The 15,271-nt window shown below is 39.8% G+C and overlaps 1 pseudogene; it reads right to left on the bottom strand.

Annotated features, from left to right (window-relative positions):
- Positions 1-595: 595 nt before the first annotated feature.
- LOC136881790 (RING-type E3 ubiquitin-protein ligase PPIL2 pseudogene) lies at positions 596-2,128 on the bottom strand (annotated as a pseudogene).
- Positions 2,129-15,271: the final 13,143 nt, after the last annotated feature.

The raw sequence follows: 15,271 nt of genomic DNA, 5'->3' as shown, positions 1-15,271 counted from the left end.
ACGAACATGCGGTCGACTCGGACTACCTCAGGTAGCTGTTCGCTATTACCCGTCTTATTCGCCAGGATGGACAACCCAAGAACTGCAAACAATAAAATTAAAAAACAATTTTAAAATTCTACGAACTCACGCCAGATAAAGAAACTAAGGAGTGAAGAAATCTGTCCCCTTTGAAAGAAAGAAGAAAAAGCTCTTGATACATATCCGAGATGGATACATTGGCGTATTTCTCTCAAAATACGGGACAATTGCCCTCCTGGATGGGAACTGTCCGAGACGCGAAACATTTGTCACGAATACGGTACTATCCCGTAAAATCCTGGACGTCCAAGTAGTGTATACCATGAAATAGACCTCGAAAATAATTTTCATCTCTCCTGAAATATTACTCATTTGTTGGTTACATACTTCTTCCAGGGAGGTCAATTATAGGGCTTTGGTACTCTAGCCTACCCAGTGGGTCCATATCCTGAAATGGGAGTGGATAGAATAGAAGATCAATATTCAATATTTTATTAACCCTTTATTAATTTTAAAATAAGAAATTCTAGTTTGTAGATCGACTAATTTCGCAATGGTCTCTAAAGCGACATTTTCACCAACTGCTAAAATTGCCAAATTTATAGCCAACCATCGCATTATTCTTTAACCGAGACTTAGAACTATTATCAACTACTCGGTCTTTCATAAACTTCTTCATGTCAATGTATTTACCAACACCTACTTTGTATACCTTTCTCACTCCATTTCCACTTCTGAACGTTTCATTCTTGGAAGCTGGTGCAGTTGCTCCCTTCTGAGCTTCTTCTCGTTCGGCAGCCAATTGATCATCTGCTTCTTGATAAGGGTCAACAAATATCTGAGCATTTTCAATAACGATATTTTCCACGGGCCGATCCTTGTTATCGGTTTCAATACGTTCCATTGCAGAGAGTGTGCTAAGACCTCCAACAACACGACCAAACACACTATGCTTCCCATCCAGATGTCGGCATGAACGATATGTAATGAAGAACTGAGATCCATTACTATTTGGACCTTTACTTACCATCGAGAGAACTCCTCTGTCAGAATGTGATAGATTTGACTTGAAACAGTCCTCAAAAGGTTTTCCCCACATTGACTCACCACCATGTCCAGTACCTGTAGGATCACCACCTTGAATCATAAAATTACGAATGGATCTATGAAATATCGTGCCGTTATAATATCCTCTCTGAGCTAATTTTAGGAAGTTCTCACAGATTTTTGGAACCATATCACAGTGCAATTCTAAATTTAAGAAACCAAAATTTGTAACTAACCGGATGTATCCTTTCTTCTTCACTCGTTCATAACGAACCAAATCCTCATCAATGATGCCAGCCTCGTGTTGTGTTAAAGGTACACAGGAGGTGGATGTGAAGCCCGCTGCGACAGCACCCGTAGAATAATGAGCCGCATTAAACTTGTCAGCTATTTTCCTTTCCTCTTCTGCTTTTGCCTTACAGGGCTTGTATTCCTTGTTGAGTTCTTGAAGAATCTCTCGAGTCTCTGATGAGACAGTCCTCAGAGCTGCAGATGTTTCACGCCTTCCCTCAGTGTCCACTCGAATATTATGCTTGATGTGATAAAATGAAGATATATTGCATTTATCAATATTTACAGGGTCTTGAAGAGTTATCAAGTCTCCTTTTACGAAGGGTTCATCAGTTAAAAGATCCTTCCAAAACTTTGCTTTAATATTCAATTGCTCTACAGCCTCATATGAGAAAACATTTCCTGTTGTTCTGATTGCCACAATATGAGACTGTCGGTTAAAAGTCTTGAACAAAACTGGACAATGATATTCACCTTCAGAATTTTTCTGAAAATTCAGTTTTATAAGAGAATTCGAGTCAAGTTTATCTCCGGTAACAGGATTGCTGTTAAATTTGGTTATGTATGGAATGATGAACTTGAGATCAAAAATATTTCCATCTGAATCACAGTGAGGATTTTCAAAAGGCTGAAGAGAAAGGCAGCAATGATCGAATGGTAGCCTTCGGAAGTTAGCGACATCACTACCAGTTTTCTTTCCTCCATATAGAGTCGTCCATTCTGTGTAAGTAATGCATATCTTATCCTTCTGGTGTTGACGTTTTCCCATGATGACCGGTCGTGTGAACGCAAATACGAATTATGTAAAAACGAAATGATACGCTAAGACATCATAACACAAGATGATACATGATTTCTGGTCATGAATAAGAGTTGTTACCTTTAAAGTCCCGAGGGTAGAAGGAAAGTCTTCAAAATCACAGTCTACAAATTCTTCATTAGTACAGACAGAAAACAAGACATGTATAAACTTCGGAATGTACTACTTTCATTTAGCAGTAATAGAACGGTCCAACTTGGTGTATCTTCTTCTTCTTCTTCTTTGATCATTGATCACTGCACTCGGTATCAAGTTTTTTTTTTTAAATATCCGCAGATAACAGAATAGTGTGGAGAAGTTAAACCGTCTTACAAGATCCTTGAGTACGACAACACGCGTGGCTTATAGCAATACAGATGTCGCGCAGAAAAGAGTACTGAAAGGGTATACTGTGCTATCGTCATAAAGCTAGGTTTTCTGGTCTCCTACAACGGTTCATTTATACATCGCTATTAGGTCATTTGATTTCTATCATCCAGCAAAAAAACCTGACATATCCCGCTGTGTTCCTTACAACTAATCCTAGATTTGGATCGTAAAACTGCCCTGATTCGTGCGAGTTAATAAACCGAATCACTTCTGTCCGCCATTTTCCTGGACGTGTTCCAGAGATAGCAAACAATCAAATCCGATCTGTGAGCAATCAGGAGTGCGTCAATGCTTTATACTGTCTTCCGTACGTTTTAATATCTACTAGCAGTTTCCCGTTGGCTCCGCCCGCAATGTACAAAGTATGGTGTTGTTCGTTACTATTCTCACGGATGTATTTGCAAAGTTTCGTGTTAATGAAATAAAGCACATGATCTGCTGTGGTAATAGAATGTAATATTATGTCAACAAACCACCTGAAAATACATCACACAAAGAAATTGAATTAAAAGTTCCTTGGAACAACACTACGCGCCGAACTGTTAAAAAGTCCTTCAAAGATCTTCGTCATGGGGACAAATGTACTCATAACTTTTCTCACAATATACCAATTTAAGTAGTTATTACCTCAAAAGAAAGCGCTTGATCCACTGAGTATTTTTTAGACAAAAGCAAACTGCGTTCCTCAATTAGAACGAAAGATATGATTGCTTCAATGAGAAAAATGTTGAAATGAGACGTCAAATTGAATGTGCACTCATAACTTTCCTTAGAATCAACCAATTTGAATAGTTAAGAGCTGAAATGAAATAGCTTCATCCACTGAGTGTTCTTAGGCCAAAACTCCGTATCTCAATTAGAACCAAATATATGATTGCTTCAAAGAGACAAAAAATTGAAAAAATCAAATAATTTGAGGAAGGCGGAAGTTAAGTGATTTATAGTATCTGATAACAAATCTGTGCATGAATACCTTTCAGTTAAAAAAATGAAGGAAATCGATCGGATAGAATGGCCAGACTGACTGACTTTAGTTTTCATAATCTTTTTTAATATATAGATGAAAAATTCACCACGAGACGGGTCTTTGAAAAATAAGAAAGTACCGTATTATTGTCAAAAATAGGAGAAGCATAACCAATCTTAGGTATGTTTATGGCACAGTAAAGATTGCGGCAAGCATAAAGGAACTCGAACACGTCCTCAAACATCTGAAGAAAGAGAGTGAAGCCTTGAACCTACATATAAATGAAAGCAAGACCAAACCGATGTAATAGAGCGAGCTAATAACAACCTCCCAACGTTTTGAAGTTAAAGACAAGTTCGTGTAACTTGGATGACTTATGTCAAACTTGGAGACTCTACACCTGAGGTAGTCCGACTGCTTAATGCGTTCCTTTGTGTAATATAACTGAATGCATCAGAAACATGGATAGTGAGGGAAGTCGATCGCAAGAAATTCAGTGCCTTTGACACATACACGAAATTATTCATGGGAGGCTCTTACGTTATTTTGACCACGTATTTGAAAACTGGAATGACGGCATTGTAGTTGGAGGTTGACAAGCGAGTCATCTTCGATACGCAGACGACACTTTGATCATTACAAAAGATCTGCACGAACTAGAAACTATCATGGAGAGAATACACGAACATGGGAGAGTGTATGAACTTAACAACATGGTGTTTATATATCACCATAACAACAACCTGCCTGACATCGCGACGGTTGCTAACTATGAAGTGGTCAGCTGTTTTGAGTACCTCGGATCTGTTGTCTCTAACACTGGGGACTGAGAACCAGAGGGGCGCATGTGCGTCGCGATGGTGAGAATTTCGACAGCAAAACTTACTCGCATATGGAAAGACATCTCCATTACGCTAACGACGAAACTTATGCTATTACGGACACTCACTGTAATCCCGTTGCCACCTACGCAACAGAAACCTGGAATTTAAAGAAAGACAGACTGTCTCCGGATCGATTCTTTGGAAATGTTGTGCTATAGAAGATTACTGCGAATACCTTGGTCGGCACAATCCCAACCCTGAAACTGCTCGGAATCAAAATAAGGCTATCGACATTTATCAAACAACAGCTGAGGTTCTTCACCCTTTGCCCTCGAATATTTTCCTACCCATAATGTCTCCCAACTTGTAATTATTTCAGTCATTTTTTGCCATACTGGGAGATATATTATGAAACACTTATTTACAACAACTTTGTACAGGTTCAAATGCAAAAATATTGTACACAAAGACATAAGAAAGACACAGATAGGTTTTCCCCACATGTTTATCGGAATTTCTGGAGGATGTGATACTTTTCGAAGCACAGTCCTGGGTAAAGTCCTGGTTGATTCTCACGGCTTTTGCAGAAGTGAACAGTTTCTCGCCTCCCCAACGCAACTTCCTTATTGTTGCAAGCCTTTCAGTCCTTCTACTGTGACTTCCTTCTTTGAACGTCATAATATAGACTTGTTATGACCATATAGGCTACGAATTACATTTATAATTAAGCACGAACACATTGCTTACAAAAATACTGTAATGAAATTGTCTCATGATACATCTGAATAATCAACCTCAACAGATGGGGAGATTAAAAATAAAACAGCAGATTGACAAAACGAGCGTTTAACCATGTTTACAAAAGCAAGCTGTGGTGACCAGTAGATCCAAGGAGAAAAAAAAAAAGAGAAAAAGAAACGAAAAATACGACAGAGATTGGAATAACTGATGATAAAACATAAAACAGAACAACTTTCAGAAGACTGATACAAAATTTCAACGGTTTCCAGGAGGAGGAGAAGAGGAATCTTTTATCGATGCGACGTAACAGCAACCCGTAATAAACACTTAAGGGAAAAGATGTCATTCATTGTTATTTTCAAGCAGCTTCCTGGACACAAGAGAGGACACAGCAAAGTGAAAGGATGAAGAACTGTTGGAAGTCAAGAAAGGAAAGATGAAGGCACAGTATTACATCCCGTGGTCCTTAGATGTCCAAAATAAATAAATAAATAAATCATCATCATCGTCTGTTTACCCTCCAGGTTCGGTTTTTCCCTCGGACTTAGCGAGGGATCCCACCTCTACCGCCTCAAGGGCAGTGTCCTGGAGCTTCAGACTCTTGGTCGGTGGATACAACTGGGGAGTATGACCAGTACCTCGCCCAGGCGGCCTCACCTGCTATGCTGAACAGGGGCCTTGTGGAGGGATGGGAAGATTGGAAGGGATAGGCAAGGAAGAGGGAAGGAAGCGGCCGTGGCCTTAAGTTAGGTACCATCCCGGCATTCGCCTGGAGGAGAAGTGGGAAACCACGGAAAACCACTTCCAGGATGGCTGAGGTGGGAATCGAACCCACCTCTACTCAGTTGACCTCCCGAGGCTGAGTGGACCCCGTTCCAGCCCTCGTACCACTTTTCAAATTTCGTGGCAGAGCCGGGAATCGAACCCGGGCCTCCGGGGGTGGCAGCTAATCACGCTAACCACTACACCACAGAGGCGGACGACTTTGGAAGAGTACGTAATCAAATTAATATGGTTGTCATATATACCGGTATATACAGGGTGAAGCGAAATTTGCGCACTCGGGCGTCGCAGCGCGATTCCTCACATGCCAGCAATAAAAAAATGTCTCTCACAAAAGTTCGTCCTGCGAGTATATCTGGCAGAAAAAGGACGTTGAAGAATGGCAATCTGGCAACACTGTAACAACGTGTGGGGTAACTACCTCTGTCAGCACTCACTGCGCGTGTTGTACAGTTGGTGCAGTGGATAGAGTTTTGGGTTGCATGCAGGAGGTCGAGGTGTTGATCCTGGGTTGAGGCGTATGTTTTTTTATTTTGTAAATGTAGTCCAGGTGGTATTGTATCTGGCATCTTAACAGTCAACAGCGAATAAATTCACGTCCACGACGTGAAAAGGGCGTCTTTCAAAGCTGACAAATGAAAACGATTGTTCCTCCATTTCTAGGATCGTAGTATGGAAGTACAAATGGTTTCTAGAGGACCCGCTGCAATCACTGTTAACGATTAAGATGCCAGATACCATACCACCTGGACTACATTTACGAAATAAAACGCATACGCCTCAACCCAGGATCGACCCCTCGACATCCTGCATGTTAACCCAAAGCTCTATCCACTGCACCAACTGTACAGCACGACTAGTATGTGCTGACAGAGGTAGTTGCCCTACATGTGGTTACAGTGTTGCCAGATTGCCACCCTTCAACGTCGTTTTTCTGCCGGATATACTCGCAGGACGAACTTTTGAGAGAGAGATCTTTTATTGCTGGCATGTGAGGAGTCGCGCTGCGACGCCCGGGTGCGCGAATTTCGCTTCACCCTGTATATGTTTAAACAAATGTAAAATAGTGATTAAATAACGAGAAATTAAGGCACAGGAAGTCTTCTCGTAGTGGGGGAAAGTCCCAAGCTGTACAGAGTGGAGATAAGGTGTTGCATCTTGCAGCAGCAGTCAGTGTCAGTATTCAATGGAGCAAGAGGTAGGAACATCGCGTGTAGTGAAGCACAAAAGAGAAAAACCACTCAGAAGTGACCACTGGCAGTGCATCGTGAATGTCTCGAATACACTAAGCGAACAGAATCCAAGTTTAGTCGTTTATTCAGAAGTTCAGATCGCACTGTTGTCTTATGCGATGCGCAGCCCTGTACGTCCGAACACGAGACGTTGACGGGGTGGAGGGAGGTTTGTACTACACGCTCAGCGAATCGTAACTCTGTCTTTGGCGGAGTCGTGGACATACCATGTTCACATCAGGATTAAACTCTCGTGAAAATAGCTGTCAATATACGGAAAGATCTTATTTGGGGTTAATCACATAAGCGGGATTGTAAATAAAGTTTACATATCTCTTCATATCGTTATGAGGGTATTTAGGGGTTGTAGTAAGGATTAAAGGAGAGGACATATAAGTCTCTGGTAAGCCCCCAACTAGAGTATGGTTCCAGAGTATGGCACCCTCACTGGAATTATTTGATTCGAGAACTGGAAAAATATCCAAAGAAAAGCAGCTCGATTTTTTTCTGGGTGATTTCGGACAAGAGAGTAGCGTTACGAAAATGTCCCAAACTTTGGAGTAAGGAGCGAGTTGCTCGACTAAGTGGTATGTTCCAAGCTGAATGGCGTGGAATGACATTAGTAGACGAATAAGTTCGAGAGGTGTTTTTAAAAGTAGGAAATATCACACTATGAAGATGAAGTTGGAATTCAAGATGATACATTGAGGTAAATATTCGTTTATAAGAAGATGAGTTAGGAATTGGTATAATTTGCCAAGGGAGATGTTCCATAAATTTCCAACTTTTTTGACATTATTTAAGGAAAGACTATGTAAACAACAGATAGGGAATCTACAACCTGGGCAACTGCCCTAAATTTAGATCTATGGTGAATGACTGACTGAACTTACACAATTCAAATAAAATGTCTACAAATTAAGATAAATCAACAAAAACGTTCTTAAGAGAATAACGTGCAAAAATATTGACTAAGAAATACGGTTCAAAATAATCCAGTAATAAAACATGTAGGCCTACGTATTAAAGCAGTTATCAGAAAAAGAATATGCATTTTCATCAAAATCCTAGCCGTCATGCGGAAATGGAGTTGTAGTAAACAACAGACATATCGAGAGTTTTAATAAATAAAAGAAAGTCGAAGATCTGGGAGGGGCTGTTAAATGACCGCGCTACTCTTACGAAACTGTTGTCATTAATTTCACCTTGACCCACTGGTGTTTCAAAACGTCTCTGAATGAAATAAACAAATATGGTGATGTAATTCCTTATGCAGCAGACGTGAGGCGCTAAGTCGCGGAGACACACCGAATCTCCTAGTGGAGTCTGGCATAGCTTCCACGTCCTTGTGCCAGGAACCTCACTTTCGTATTTCCTATCAGAACCCCCTTGGACTGAGGTCGATAGCTGCAGTCGCTTGTGCGGCCAGTGTCCAGTATTCGGGAGATAGTGGGATCGAACCCCACTGCTGGCAGGTTTTTCGTCACTACCTCCCCGTGCCGGAAGTGAGTAATTTGCGCGCCTGCTGCCTTCCTTGGATGTGGGAGCCGTTTCCCAGGCTTCCTCTCCGGAATCGAACCCTTAATCCCCGTTACAACCATGGTAGGCGCAGAACCTACCATCGACAGTTGATAAGGCATACATTTGAAAGATGCGTCGCCGGTACGAGGACCGTGCGATCAGCCCAAAGTTATTCAGAGTCACCAAGGCAAACGGACCGGACGAACCGACCGACTGATTTTGATCTAATAAAAGCGTCCCTTTCACTTCTGGTCGGGACTCTGTTTGCATGAATTAGCTCTAGAATTACCACAGTTATTCAAGTAAAGTGGTACGATCTAAGGAACCATCACTGATTTAATTAGCCATTCGCGGTTTTGGCTTGCACTGAGACAAGCATATGACTACTGGCAGGATCAACCAGGGAGCTGGCTGGCTCGAGAGCCGAAAGCAAACGTCGCAGCCCGCCGCCGACGAGTGCGGTCTGCGGGACACAGACTTGCTTTGCTCCGTTACAGATTTAACCCCACTCCAACATACACACAGGGTTTTAGACTACGAGATAAAATCTGGCATCATTTTCAAGAAATGTGAATTGTTTAGTAATGATTGAGTATCCTACAAAGCAAACTCATCTCTGTACAGGCCATGAAGAGCCCAGGAGGGGTGGAGGGTAAAGGCTTTCACTATCCGTAACCTCGGCACTTGATGTGATGGAGTGATTAGCTCTACGTCTGGCCGCTTTTGCCCCCGTGAATTAACCTAGTACTCATTTTTGGTGTAGGCTGAGTAAATCTTGGGACCATATGCACCTCCACAGGTGGAAATCTCATTTCTTAGATTTTTCGACTTCCTAACGGGGAACAGAACCCACGTCCTTCAAGGTGAACCGAGCACGCCTTTACCACCTCGACCAGGATCTGGATCTGATTCCAAGTCTGCTCAGCCTGTGATTAGCGTTTACAATTGAGGAGCTATCTAATGGCGAGGTAGCGAACCCGGTCTAGAGCACCAATAATAACGGTACGACATCTAGTAATCTGCAGGTCGTAGGGTTGAGCAGCAGTCACTTGGTAGGCCATGGCCCTTTGGGGCTGTTGCAATGTGGGGTTTGGTTTTGTTTGCTGTCCCACCAACTACTGTTACAGTTTTCAGATACACCGAAGTGCCAAAATTTAGTCCAGCAGGAATTGTTCTACGTGCCAGTTCAGCTACTGACGAAACTGAGGTAGTGTGACCAGATGCAAACAGATAAAAAATGAGGACAAAACTATTTAAAACTATTTAAAAAGGATGGAAAAAAGAGAACACAAAAATCCTCCACTGGGTCTGAATTTAGACACACATTCCAATTTTCACATACATAAACAAAATTTATCCATTTCCATATTATTCTTAATATTCATACAAAATGTAAACAATGAAACTAATTTGCATGCCTTGCTGGTACTTTTCTGAAGATTCAGATGCCTTCAGGAGTTTCGGCATGTCGAATATATACCTATAAAGATGCACATTTAAATTCTTTTAGATTATATTGAGCTATTAAGAGAATTTTGACAGATTCTACAGTTCCTATTATCAGTCCATTGTGCTGAGATCAATGAAAAGTGTCTTTCTTAACTGCGTTGTGCCCAGGTATACAGTAGAAAAAAGTATTCTGCAAGTTTTAATAACTTTGAACTACAATGAACTGACTTACATGAAATGAAATACAGTCATCATCATCATCATTTTCCCCTTATTCAGCTCCTGCTGGGGTATTTATGGTACTTCTCCATCTTCCTCTTTCCTTCGACCATTTCTCTTCCACGATCTTGTCCCAGTCTAAATTTCGTCTTCTTATGCCGCTCTTCACTGATTCAATCCATCTTGTTCTAGGTCTTCCTCTTGCCCTCGCGCTTTGTTCGAGCATCTGTCTTGGAATTCTATTCTCTTCACATGTCCAAACCACCTTAGTTTATTCTTTTCAACTCTCTCATTTAGCTTTCCTACCCCAACTTCATTTCTCACTCTGTCTTTCCTATCATACTTCTTAGGAATTTCCTCTCACTGGCTTGAATTCTACTCTCTTGTCTACTAGTCAAATTCCAAGTGTCAGCTGCATACACCAGTATGGGTACATACATTTTGTACCTTATCTCTTTACTTTTCCTTGGTACTTCTTTGCTCCAAACAAGTTTTCTTACACTTTGGTAGAATGCATTACCCTGCTGTACCCTCCTGCTAATCTCCATGTCCACCCTAGCATTTTGCATTAATTCACTTCCTAGGTATTTAAAGCTGTCCATAATTTCCAGACTCTGACTTCTAATTTTCACAGTGCCCTTTCCTTACCTTTCCCATCTCGACATCACCACAGTCTTGCTCTTCTCTGTACTGATTTTCATGCCATACTTCTCAATTTTTTTTGTTCAGTACCTCTAGTTGATGTTGCACTTCCTTGCTGTTCTTTCCCCAGATCACATCACTATTTGCAAATAGCAGAATATTCATCTTTTTATTCCATAGCTTCCTTTGTTTCCTTTACAATTTTGTCCATGACCATAATAAACAGTAGAGGTGACAGCACACTCCCCTGTCTTAGTCTGGTCTTATTCCTAAACCATTCTGTCTTTCCAACTGGGGTCAGGACTCTACTAACACAGTTGTTGTACATTGCTTACACCATTTCTAACATTTCTCTTCCGAGTCTCTTTTTAACCATAGTTTCCCAAACCTTCTCTCTGGGTACACTATCATATGCCTTTTCTATATCCATGAAAGTCATGACCAGATCCTCCCCATATTCCCAGTTCTTTTCCATCAGCTGTCACATGCTGAAGATTGGGTCCACTGTAGATCTTCCACTCCTGAACCATATTGTTCCTCTCTTAACTCTCCTTCAATCTTTCTTCTCATTCTCCTTTCTAATATCCTTTTCAGTATTTTAACTACCTGTGATGTGTGATTCCTCTATAGTTACCACAAACTTTCTTAAACACTGGTATTATTATCCCTTTTTTCTAGTCTTCCTCTGAAATGAAATACAGTACTTGGTCCAATTCTGACTACAAAGTAACTTGTTATACTCCGGGTCATTACTCCTCTCATTCAAAAATGGTTTGAAATTGCAGAACTGATCAAAAGATTTCACATAATTAGTGTAAAAGGACTTAGCTTGCAAATACAGAATACAGTCTCCAACATCATAATAATATTACTTTCAGTGCCATTCATTTAAAACAGGCTTCCTTCAAATCCAGATGATCTTTCGCTTGTCACGTTGTCAGCTGTTGCACAATAATATAGCAGTGTTCTGACAGGGTAATGCTGAGAGAGAACCATGCAACATACAGAATGGTAAATACTCACCCACTCCGTAGGCTTCTGAGGGATGTGAAGTTCCGGGCCGATCTCACAGTCCTCTTCCATCCTTTTCGATCTTGAGCCTGCTCTTCCCAGTTATCAATTTGGAGGGTCCAGGATACCTTGTTGATCTCCTTCCTGAAGGTCTTTTCCCATTAAGAGATCACTTGTATACATCTACTGGTGCTCTGTTATCCTGCATCCTCAGTACATGCCCAGCCCAGCGCAGTCTGTTGGATTCTATCACACTCATTATAGTGTTGTTGAGAGAGGGTGTAAATCTCAATTAGGTCTTTTCTACCAGCTATGAGAGATAGGGCCAAACCATGGGCCAAATATTTTTCTATAAACTTTATTCTCAAAGACTTGCAACTGCTGCTGCTCTTTCTTGGTTATACTCCATGTCTCAGAACCATACAGAAGTACTGGTCGAATGATTGTATTGTAGATAATCATTTTTGCATTCCTTGTTAAAAACTTGGAGCCAAATATAGGGCTCATAGATTAAAATGCCTTATTTGCACTGTTAATTCTAGCTTGGTCTTCCTGTTGCCTTCAGTTTTGCTCATCGATTAATACAGCAAGGAATTTGAACTCCTCTACTCTTTTAAATATATATTTCCCAATCTTCAAAGGCAATCCGTCAACCTCCTCATGATTCGGTTTCTGTACAACCATGTAATGTCTTTTTATCATTTACCCGTAAGCCAATTTTTGCTGCCATTTCCTCTAGTTACATAAATAACTGCCTAATTTTTAATTCATTGCAGTCAATAAGAACAATATCATTTGCATATGCAAGGAAGAATGGTAAATAGCATCTATTATCTCAATACAAGGCATGCATAGATAAATCATATGTACAGTACTATATATCCATCCACTATCACATTTCTATATATCGATGATACCTAGGTGTGATGAAGAACACTTGTAAAAACGAAGTTGTAAACCAGATTACCACAAAATAAGCAGATGCACTAAAAAAAGGAGGACATATTTTAAATAATCCACCCAGACCCTGGATAATGGTCTAAAAAGGAGGACATGTCCGGATTAAAGAGGATGTCTAGTCACCCTAGGCTGAGGGCTAGTTTGAGATCCACGCAAGAACAATCGAGGAGCTATACAATGGTGAGATAGAAGTCAACAATAACGGCTGTGCTGACCATGCATCAGTTTGTAATCTGCAGGCCTTCGAAGTGAGCAGCAGTTGCTTTGTAGGCCAAAGCCCTTGAGGGCCGATGCACTATTGTTTAAAAGGTATGATATGTTTGTTTAGACAAGTAAAGATATAAAAAGCAATGTTACACCTGATTTAAATAAAACACTTTTTATTTCTTTACAATTTAAATAGGTACAGGAAAAGTTTTGCTATACATTATATAAATGCAATTGTCAGGAAACCATAGTAAAAACAACACAGTTTATTGACATTCAAGTAACTGTGGAAATAAATAAATGTTTCTTTATCTTGTTTCCTTCTGTTAGCTTGGAGCAGTACACACTCTCAACCCAAACTACCAACAAAAATTTATTAAAAGAAACAAAAAATATATTATGATATATATATATAAAAACTTATTACATGGCACTCATGTACGTAAAACAAAAGAAGAAGAAAAACATTGTGCTTTCTTCCATTCTCTTAGTTCATAATGAATTCCCATTTTTTCTAATTTGAGCCTTTTCTCTTTCTTGTTTTGTAAGATACAATTCAGGTACCATACAATTCGTAAGTCATTGTATCTTAATAATCGTTGCAATATATGTCATATACAGTAATTATTGGAATTACACAATATAATATGAACTATAGGAATGTTTAGTTACAGATGGGAAGCACTGTTTGTTTCTCTCTAAGTTATGGAATGTATTTCACTAATAATGTTACTCATATACGAAGGATTACTAATTTCACACAAACACAAAAATAGGTCAGGAATTCGGCAGGAAGTTGTTAGTAAGAACATTTTAAAGAGGGGGGGGGGGGGAGGAAGAAGATACAACATAATCACCCATCAATTTCAAAAATACACTTTAAATAATGCACTCAATTGTAAAAATATAAATATGAACCTTATTTGCATAAATATGTATACAGAAAATAAACTAAAATATTTAACAAAATATCTTGAGATAAAATTCATTAGTAATCATTACCGTTAGTATTTTCTTTTTATAAGGAATGTACATAATGTATTCTGTTGGGCCAGAAATTCTATGCTATGTAAAATCAACCATTCAATAGGAATGATGATGATGATGAATATAAATTTAACAAAGCACCTGCATATAAGAACAAATATTTCTCTACAAGTACATTCTAAATTACTGGTTCATTTTTTCATTTTCATAAGCATGGCCAGAATACCATCAAAACTATCACGTAATTTCAATACAGGAGTAGTAAGATTTATTAAAAAAATAAATCATCCATTCTCCAGTGCGGGTGACCATAAAGGTTCGGAATACATAACTTATAGTATGTAATTATAATAATGAAATATTTTTTCTGGAAAACTCATCGTAAGGAAGTTACCATTTCAAATGTAAATGAAACTGTATAATTTGCAGAGAATCTCTTATGATCTGTAATAAGATTTTCTCTATGTCGTAAAAAGGAAGCTTTTATATTTAAATTGTGTTCTTCGGCAGGGTACCTCTGGATCCAAACAGGACGCCCCTGACAATCCACTGACCAAGAGGAATATTATATTTAGCTGATAGATATGTCAGGCATGATATATAAATCACTTGTTTTTCCAGAGTAATATGCCGAGCTTGTTGCAGATCCCTCTCGAAGCGAATGGTAGGATTTAACACCATGATGTCCACTTTTCTCATTGAGTTGTCGGTAGAGATGCAGTGAACTTCTTCGTGCACCTCCCATGCGAGCTGCCTCAGGCCTTGAGCAATTGATATCCTTACTCAATGGTGACGATCAGTGATGGGATATTCAATTCATTTGATTCCGTCCATGTTACTGAATCAATACAGTGATCCGATTCACGGCACATTAGAGTCACCATTCCTATTGCATCTGTGTATGGGTAGTGTGTACTGATTGATAAGACAGCAGAAACAACATTCAATGCTTGCTGCTGCCATCTGGTCTTCTTTCTATAAACTGCTTTCCTATGCGTCATCTAGCTTTTAGATTCAGGTTTTCCTGCAGCCTCCTCTTCACATTGGGTTTAGATGGTATAAAGCCTTTCGCCCACAATAACAAGTCCATTAAATAAGTATATAGAATTAGATGAAAAAATATCTGTACACACAATCATCAATGACCTGTTTTTAGAGCTGTCACCCAAGTGGCAGATTC

The sequence above is a fragment of the Anabrus simplex genome, chromosome 10 (assembly GCF_040414725.1).
Source record: "Anabrus simplex isolate iqAnaSimp1 chromosome 10, ASM4041472v1, whole genome shotgun sequence".
Lineage (NCBI taxonomy): Eukaryota > Metazoa > Arthropoda > Insecta > Orthoptera > Tettigoniidae > Anabrus > Anabrus simplex.
The sequence above is the reverse complement of the archived record's forward strand: the minus strand, read 5'-3'. Positions and strand labels throughout refer to the sequence as shown.